The 9083-nt window shown below is 33.3% G+C and overlaps 1 protein-coding gene across 1 annotated transcript in view; it reads right to left on the bottom strand.

Moving 5' to 3' along the window:
- The window catches only part of LOC117169809, a 37199-nt gene that overhangs the window by 1377 nt on the left and 26739 nt on the right, over positions 1-9083 (bottom strand). The window lies entirely within an intron of this gene.

The following is a 9083-nucleotide window of genomic DNA, read 5'->3' as shown; positions in this document are numbered from 1 at the left end:
CGTCCCTAGTAAATAAGCTACCAAGGTATACGAACTTATCAACTTGTTCAATTCTCTCATCATTTAATAAAATATTGCATAGCGTTTTCTCACTATTTCCTGATATGAAATATATGTATTTCAAAAGTTGGATCATTTTCAAAAATATGCAATTTTTGTTTTTAAGAGATCAGTAAGTTTAAAGCGTTGTTTGGAGTAGATTTAAACAAGATTTAAAAATTATCTTGCTGAAGTTTTGGACACAAATTATCGAGCGCGAAGCGCGAGTTTCGTTATGAGATTGTAATCGTCAAAGCGTAGATGCTTTGAAAACCTTCTTTAAAAACAAATTGGAAAAACTGCAGTTACAATTTATAGCTGTAATTTCTCAGAAGTATTAATCGCAGTTATCGATTAAAGTGTAAATATTAAACGTACTCGCTCGTTTAATGTTTAATTGCACGCTCAGCGTGCATTTAGAATGTGCCCGCGCTGCGGGCATATTTTTTCACTCGGAATGCAGATTTTAACGCCTTCAAGGCCATGTCATAATAGACTATAAACAATTGTCTGGCATATTTTTTGTAACAATTAACTCATATTCCATATGTATTCAACTATTGAGTGAAAATTTTGGAGAAAAAATAAAATAGAAGAAGGTAAAACGCCCAGTCTTCGTCAGCCTAAGCAATTTGTCTACATTTAGAAATCTTACAAAGTTGAACAAATAATTAGGATGAAGAGCAGTTCATATTTTGAGACACTCTTATATTTGAAGATTATTATGTGGCTGCTATCGAAGGAAAATACTTCCTTACTTAAAAAAAAATATTATTTATAGTAGTGCCAAAAATCCTAGTAATCGTCAGTGAGCCCTCTGCTCAAGTAAGAATTTTAGTCTTATTTTAGACCTCAAAATTTAGGCCTCAATAGGAATAAGGAGGATTTGTAGAGGGCTTGATTTATATAGGATTTAGACCCTATTTTAGTGCTTCCACGTGGTACATAAGTCCATTTTTCCAACTTCTAAGGGTAAAAGAGGGCCTAATTTAAACCCTTTTTTTAAACGTACAGTGTCTTCAGGAAAGAAAAAAAAACAGAAAAAAGTCGTATTGCGAATCAGAGCACCAATATTTGTGGCCTTTAGTTCTAATTATAAGGAAATTGAGCAGTTAAAACAAGAGAAACGTATTCTTGATTTATTTCACGCACACACACCTGACAACGAAATTGTCAATTTCAGCGCCCTTGAGGCTGGCTTCACAATGTACCCTAAGAATTGTACGTACGTCGACGTACGTTCGTATCAACGGTTACATGTGCTTTGTGGTCCATTGCCACCAACTGTCGCACGTATTTTATTGGTTTATATTCCGCTGTTCCGGTGGTTCAATGCAGTTCAATGTTTAATAGAACACTGGAATATCAACCAATAAAACACACGCGACAGATGGTAGCATTGGATAACAACGTAGATGTACGCGTTGATATCAACGTACGTCGACGGACGTGCAATTCTTAGGGCAAATTTTATCAGGTTATTTAATGTCAAATAGAAAATCTATCGTTCACGTATATCTACAGAAAGTGAAATAATCTAACCCTGAGGGCTACAGAATGTCCAAAACATACCGAAGCGGTGTGCGGTATATCTTGACACAAGGAAACTATCACTGTTAAAAATGTTTCAGGGACGCATAAACCATGTCTAAAAAGTAGCGGTTGCTACACCAACTAGGGGGGAAGGGGGTACCCAAGAGGTTGGGTGGGTGGGGTGTGGGTTTGAGTGAGATGGACAGGAAAATGTAGATTTTACTGAAATTGATACTAAACAATTCATGATTTTAAGTAAAAATGAACAAAAAGCTTTTTTTTATAAGAAAATAGCCCGTCACTACCCGGGTGGCGAAGGGAGTGTACCCCCCTGAAATGTTTAGAATTCTACAATACTTTTATAATACAAGCGTAAGGTAAAATTGCAAACAAGGCATTGAAATGGTGAAACTGCAATACATGTATTGTGAGTGTTGTAATTTGTGGAGTCATCGCACCACGAACTCTGCGAGAATTTGTAGAATTCGAATACATCATGTACTGTAGCGTTACCTTGTACACTGCATGAGATAGCCGTGGCTAGTATCAAGATTGGCGTTGGAGCGAGCCCTTAGATATGTTACGCCTATCCCAGCGGATATTCTTTCATATATGGCACAATTTAAAATATATTGTACCGTTAATTTATGTTTCCATTTATTTCAATATCCCGAAAATTGCATTCATTGAGAGACGTTTAAAATTATTTTAAATTATCATTATTTTTCATGTTATTTTTATAATGTACAAAATACGAGTATAACGAGTCATAATAAGAATACGAAATAAAAAAATATATTTTAAAAAGTGCGGATTGTGAGAATCGAGTGCGCAACCTTGCGGATATCAGACAATTGCTCTACACAGTAAAAATAAATACTTAAAGTTATATTTGACTTGAATTAAGGAAGTACCTGAATTTAAGTGTGCAGACTATCTTGAATAAAGCACTAACTTTCCTTAAATGAGAAATCGGCATTTTTCTACTGGCATAAAGTAAATTATCCTCCTAAATTTCAATATTCAGTTCTGAAAGTAAGTTTAAGGCATCCTGCAATAAATAATCTGTAAAGCTTTCGTCAACTAAAATAAAGGAATATACCTTTCCTGAATTTCAGGTTTGTACTACATTGCATGACGTTACAGAACACTGGCGCTACTATACAGCTCATGGCCATTTATTGTAGTCGCATCCTACTCCAATACTCCATGTCGCGTTGGTCAGTGTCGGCCATGATACTATGTTTCCATCACTCGAGGAATTTTCGTTTCACAGATTTAAACAAGTGCTGCCGCAAAATCAGTTCCAGTTATCAGCCAATATTTGGATTATTAAACCCATCAAAATAATTAAATTATTACGAAACTTTTAACTTCGCAACGTGAGCGCCCTTTCAATACATTACGGAACACAATTGTCTGAAGATTTTGGACGGCACCTGCCCCCAATATACCGTTTTTTTTTCTATTTGACCTACTTTTTCTGTATTTTCTTACAAGTTTGAACCCAACTTGTATATTTTCTAAAACGCATAGCTATTATATAAGAATAGCTGATGAGCGTCGGTAGGGCGTGAGAAATTCCTGGTTATTAGTTAGAGTATTACCCTTAATTTCAATTAGGATAGTGTATTAACTTAAGGTTACACTTGCATTCAGTATACATATATTCATAATTGAAGAGCGAGCATACCTGAATTTCAGGTCATACCTCCCTGAATTTCAAATAGTCTCGACCTGAATTTCAGGAATCTAATTCCCTTAATTTAATGTTCAGATGTCATTCTTAATTTCAGATTGCCTATGGTTCTTTTTGTGACACCTTAAAATAAATCGAATCTTCGTCTTAAATTAAATACTTTTTTTTGCTAGAACGTACCTTTCATTGAAGATGGTATCGATTCAAACAAAAAAAGCGTCACAAATATGGGTCTGTCACTATATCAGAATACTCACAAACAATAATTAATAATCTAGCTAAAGCTAAATCAATTATATTTAAGTAATTAGCAGTGAAATTTGACTAAATGTAGATGCAAGAACTCAATAACTAATAATTGGTCAAAAATAACTAATTGAATTGGTTAGTTTCGTCTAACCAATTCAGTTAGTCAAATGCTAGACGTGGGGCGCCACCGCACCGATCGCCATAGCACTTTTCGCAGCGAAGACAAAAACTACTAATTAAATAACAAAAGTACCAACCAGAGACCCTTTTTTCAAAGCGAAAACCCCCTGAAATTTTTCCTAAAATTGAGCTGGTGAACCACTGTAATCCCTGTTGCAATATAAAAAACTGATGCGAGTTTTTCATAGACCGATAGAAATCTTTGAGTATATTCTAAAGATTCTCAAAGGTCAGTGAAGCTCTGAGAAATTCTCCGCAGGCACTCAGGTAGATATATTTAAGGTCCTGGTAGCTCTTTTCCATGTTTTAAAGGTTTTGAAATGTCCTTTCTGAAATTGAAATAGAAATACGATCATAAATAACAAGCAGAGTGGCTGAAATTGAAATCAGAATTCGATCATAAATAACAAGCTGAGAGGCTATATCAAGGGTCCTTTGTTAAGCTTTCGGATTAAAACTTAGAAGTAGATGTTTTTAATTTCATAATCAACAGCCTAAAACATCATAATTCGGAATCTACGGGTTTCGATGATTTCAGATATCTAACTTTTTTTTTGAATGCTTAAAATTGGAATTAATACGTTTCTCGTAAATGGAATGAGATACGCCAAAAAATACATTTTTTAATTCAACTAGAAAATTGTAAGTTAGTATATAAGTTATAATTATAAATAAGTATAATGAGAAAAATCATCAATTAAGAAAAGTGTTAATAATTTAAAGAGAAATTTAAAAAGGAACACAGAGAAAAATAGAAGTCGTCGGTTTTGTGAAGATTACACAAATTCTTTACACAAAACTTTTATTTTTAAATAGAGTACAGAAATATAGGAATTATTCCTTAAAAAATGAATAATGTTTTCGAATATTGATAATTCTTTCACTCAAAAACAAATATTTAATATGCTACCGAAATTGAACGTAATTGACGTTCTAATTGATCATGTTGAAAAAAAATAGATTTTATTATTCGGATGTTGTAATCATATTTAAACAGAAAGATTGAAATTTATATTGAACAAAAAAACACAGTAAAACCCAGGAATAAATTTCATCTTTCCAAAAAAATAAAAACGTTGCATCACGTTTATCTGACAAAAGATAAAATTTATCTGAAAAAACATCAAGTTTATCTGACGTAAATATTTTTTGACAGTAGGTTATATGTCAGAGGGCTGGGTCTATTTTCACAGAAAAAATGTCCTTCATAATTTTAAAAATCCTCGCGGGATTCAATTTTAAATATTCTCACTTTATTTCACTAAATTTAAACCCAAAAATCACTCACCTATACTTACTGAATTCACAGTTTGCACTTTGGTTAGTTTATACCAAATAGTGTTTGTTTACAATTTTTTAAGTCTACACCAGGGTCGATAGAAAACTCAAGATTCGTTCAACTAGTCCCATACTTTTATTTTTAATTGGGTTTGAAAATATGCATGATGTCAACAAGTTAAACCCATTTCTAAGCAGGTAATGTAGAATCTTATGTGTAATTTTTTTCTTTTTCTGCGCATTCTCAGCGTTCAATATTCATAACTTTCCTGAAATAAACGTCAGATTAAAAAATATTGCTTCGCATTCATGAGATGCTCTGTGGAAATCTGCTTTGCGACAACCTCGGATTGGGACGAAAGCACAATATTTTTTAATGCGAGATTTCTTATATAACGCATCAATCTTGAATAAGTCTAAATGAAAAGTGAAATATTTCGCCTTCAATGCGTGTTAATGCGAGAGTTCTAATATGTTTCAATGCAATATAATGCGATTGAATGCGAAACAGAATTTTTATCAATGCTATTGAATGCGATTTAATGCGAAGCAGAAAAAATGCGATTGCTAAGCATTTAATCGAATTCACGAGGTGTTCTCTGGAAATCTGCTTTTGGTCAACATCGCATTCAAAGTGCAATACTTTTGAATACGTTTTAATCTGACGTTTTTTGTAGGGTTGGGATCTAGATTTACAGTATTAAGCATTTTTTTATTTCATATAGAGATTAATTATCCATAAGATAATTAAAAGTGAATAAAATTATTTTAAATTAAATAAAAATCTAGAGAGCTCATTCAACTTGAATCCTCTTTTTTGTATGTTAGAACTTCATAGCTTCTTTTGCTGTCATACATTTATGTTGAGGCGCTGATAGCAAAAGCGGGTTAAAAGTCGTCGAAGCAAGAATAAGTTAAGAAAGTTGTGGGCAAAAACAAGTTAAAAAAGGACGACAACGAGGATTGCAACGTATATTATAATATAACGATATAATAGATTTATTATTATATTCTGTGTACGATACAATCCTCGTTATTCTTGTTTCTTTTTACCTCGTTTTTACCCGCAACTTATTAACTTATTTTTACTCTGATGACTTTTTAAACACGGTTTTTTTATCAGCCTCTTAATATAAAGATTAGTGAAAGGATACACGAATTCATTAATAAATTGCAGTGCAAAAATTACATGTAGCTAAATTAACTTTCATTACTTCATCATATACACCAAATTAAAAAAATAAAAGCGTTTTAATTAGTTATCATCAACCGATAGTAGTTACTGGCCGTTCTAATAACAGTAATGTACAGCTTAATTATGAATCTTATTTTTATATAATAACCCATCAAGTAGCGTCGTACACACGAAACATGTGCGGTATAGGACTAGTTACTAAACTGGCTGATCACACTTTCAAGGAGCGTTCAACTCCCTCTATTCCTCACTCTGCATTCATAGGTTGGTATTTCAGGCACACGACCTACGTAGTATCGGTATTTATTTTTGGATGGCTAACTTCCTTATACTTTCTGTACGGTATTCATTTATACTATTGGCCTGTCGTACATTACAGAACTTTAAATCTCGAATTTTTTACAACGCCAGTTTGGTAATCAGTTACATGACTATCAGCAGTGTAGACGTAATTTTTGACTTTCATCATTCTCCGTGGAGAGTCGGGTTAGCGATGACCAACTACTGTAAATAACTCTGCCAGTCTGGTACGTGACGAACGCAGAAGAAACATTATATTACCGTCGCATCACTCTTAAAAGGGCCACTAAAAGGACCTTGAAAGAGACCCAAATCTCTCAGACTATCCCAGGTGGAAATGTCGGTAGTGTTTCGGAGTTCACCACCGGCGCAGTACTGGTCCAGTACTGCCTACCAGTACAGACAGCCCGTGGTTCGCCCAATACTGGCAGAACGTTGGCTGCACGACCGGGCGGCACTACGCCATTAATACAAAAATATACTTTAAAAAAAACACGTCTATTAATGTTGTCAGGGTGTTTTGAAATGTCGCGAAATTGACTATACAATTAAGGTGAAAACATTCTTTTCTATTACTTTTTTTAAGGAAAATATTCTAAGTTCCATCTTTATGAAAAATTGTAAGTGTTCCGAAAAAATTACATTGGATGTATGTCTTAATCGCTGAAAAATAGTCTAAAATACCTAAAAAGCAAAACGTTACCCAAAGTTTTAAAGAAACTTGTTATTAAAAAAATTTTAGCACAATGTGATAAAATTTCTAAGTTCCGTCGATAAAAATTTTAAATGCTCATTCAATGTTATTATCAGAACTTTTAAAATGGTCTAAAACGCGAAAAAATCAAATATTACACGAATGAAAATTGTAGTCGATTTAAATGATTAATTTAATAATTATTTTATTGATATTCTTGTTAACAGTTCGTGTATTTTACATTTATATAACTTCGTATAATAATAAATAATTAGATAAAGAGAGCTCAAAATTCGGTACTTTAACTTTTCTGAACTATAGCTTATGAGGATGGCTTTTTCATCAAGTCTCAACTTGACGGTTTAGCGCAGTAGTTAGCACTTCCGACTGCTAGGCGATAGATTGAGGTATAGATATATAGGTTCGAACCCCCCTTAACGTTAGAAATTTTATTTGTAATATAATGTTTGAAAATTATATTTTTGTAATTATAAATAATATTCAGACGATATGCAGTCGTATGATGATGTATGGATGGTCTTTAAAACAATTCAATAATTTGTTATCATTTTTTAAATTAACTCCGGCATTTTCGTACGCCAGCGGTTTGCCACTACTTTCCCAGTACTAGCAGTCAGTACTGCGCCAGTGCTGGCAAGTCAGTACCACCAAGCATTACAAGCCAGTACTTTCACAGTACTGGCCAAGTACATCGAGCCAGTACTGGAACTCCGACAGTCTGTACTGGGCCAGTACTGGGCCGGTGGTGTATTTCTACTTGGGATATCAGAGACTAAATCATTCAAATCGACTGTGCTTATAGACTCAAACGGGTCAGGCTATTTCGCTTAAGAATACTCTGACTTTTCTATCGGTAGGATAAACTCATCTTTTTCTCCGTTTTAAACGAAAAATCCGGTGTACTTCTCGTGAACTTCGGTGATAGTCAGTGTCTTCTTTGAAATCCACTCTCTCGTCTATTCTTGAAAGTCTGTTAGAGTAACAAAAGTCATTTTTTTGATTAATTCAGTTAGCAAGGTGCAAACAGTGGCTCGTTGACTAATTCATTAATGAAAACCTTGAAAGTAATTAATTTCGCATACAAAATTGAGTGTACTGATTGAAATAGCTCAATTTTAACTAATTCACATTTAGCGAGATAAGCGATAATTACACAGAAAAAACTAAGAATATAATTTGTTGCAGGAAATTTTTAGAGCGATAAAGTTTTGTTTAGCCAACTTCGCGTCTTTTAACAAACATGTGTTTGTCATGGAAAAACAAAATAAAGTTTAACCGATATTTGTGTAAATTTTATCCTGTAAAGTTAATTTTTGTTACACAGAATCATTCGTGGGAATTCGATGTAAAGTTTATCTTCTGTTTTTTCTGTGTAATTATATAAATTTTATGTCTTATCTTCTCCTTTCAAATTTCAATACGAACTATTTATAGATTTATAACTTAAATAGTTAATTAATGACGCGAAAATAATCGATATTGATTAAACATTTAAAAATATTAGATCTGTTTTACTTAAATATTGGGATATTTTCCATCCCTATCTATTGTATATGTAGGATCAGTATGCCGGATAGCCACCGTTCGCATCTATCGCCAACTAACTGCTAGATACTAGCTGCACCTATCCAAGATAGTTCGACTCAAAATACTACTAGGATGCGGAGCAAAACCATCTAGCATACCGAGGCTAAGCAGAATATGCTGACCGCAGCTATACTTCTTTTGGTGTACGTTTCTGAAATAAGCTTCCAATATATTTGTTGAAATTTTCCAACTGAAATTTTTTAGTGTACGAGGGTAGTTCAATAAGTCCTTAGAATGAAGTATAAAAACAATTTTTTTTGGGTAATTTTTTTTTTTTATTTTTCAACATAATCTCCTTGGAGCTCTAT

This window comes from Belonocnema kinseyi, chromosome 3 (genome assembly GCF_010883055.1).
Source record: "Belonocnema kinseyi isolate 2016_QV_RU_SX_M_011 chromosome 3, B_treatae_v1, whole genome shotgun sequence".
In the NCBI taxonomy this organism is placed as follows: Eukaryota; Metazoa; Arthropoda; class Insecta; order Hymenoptera; family Cynipidae; genus Belonocnema; species Belonocnema kinseyi.
The sequence above is the reverse complement of the archived record's forward strand: the minus strand, read 5'-3'. Positions and strand labels throughout refer to the sequence as shown.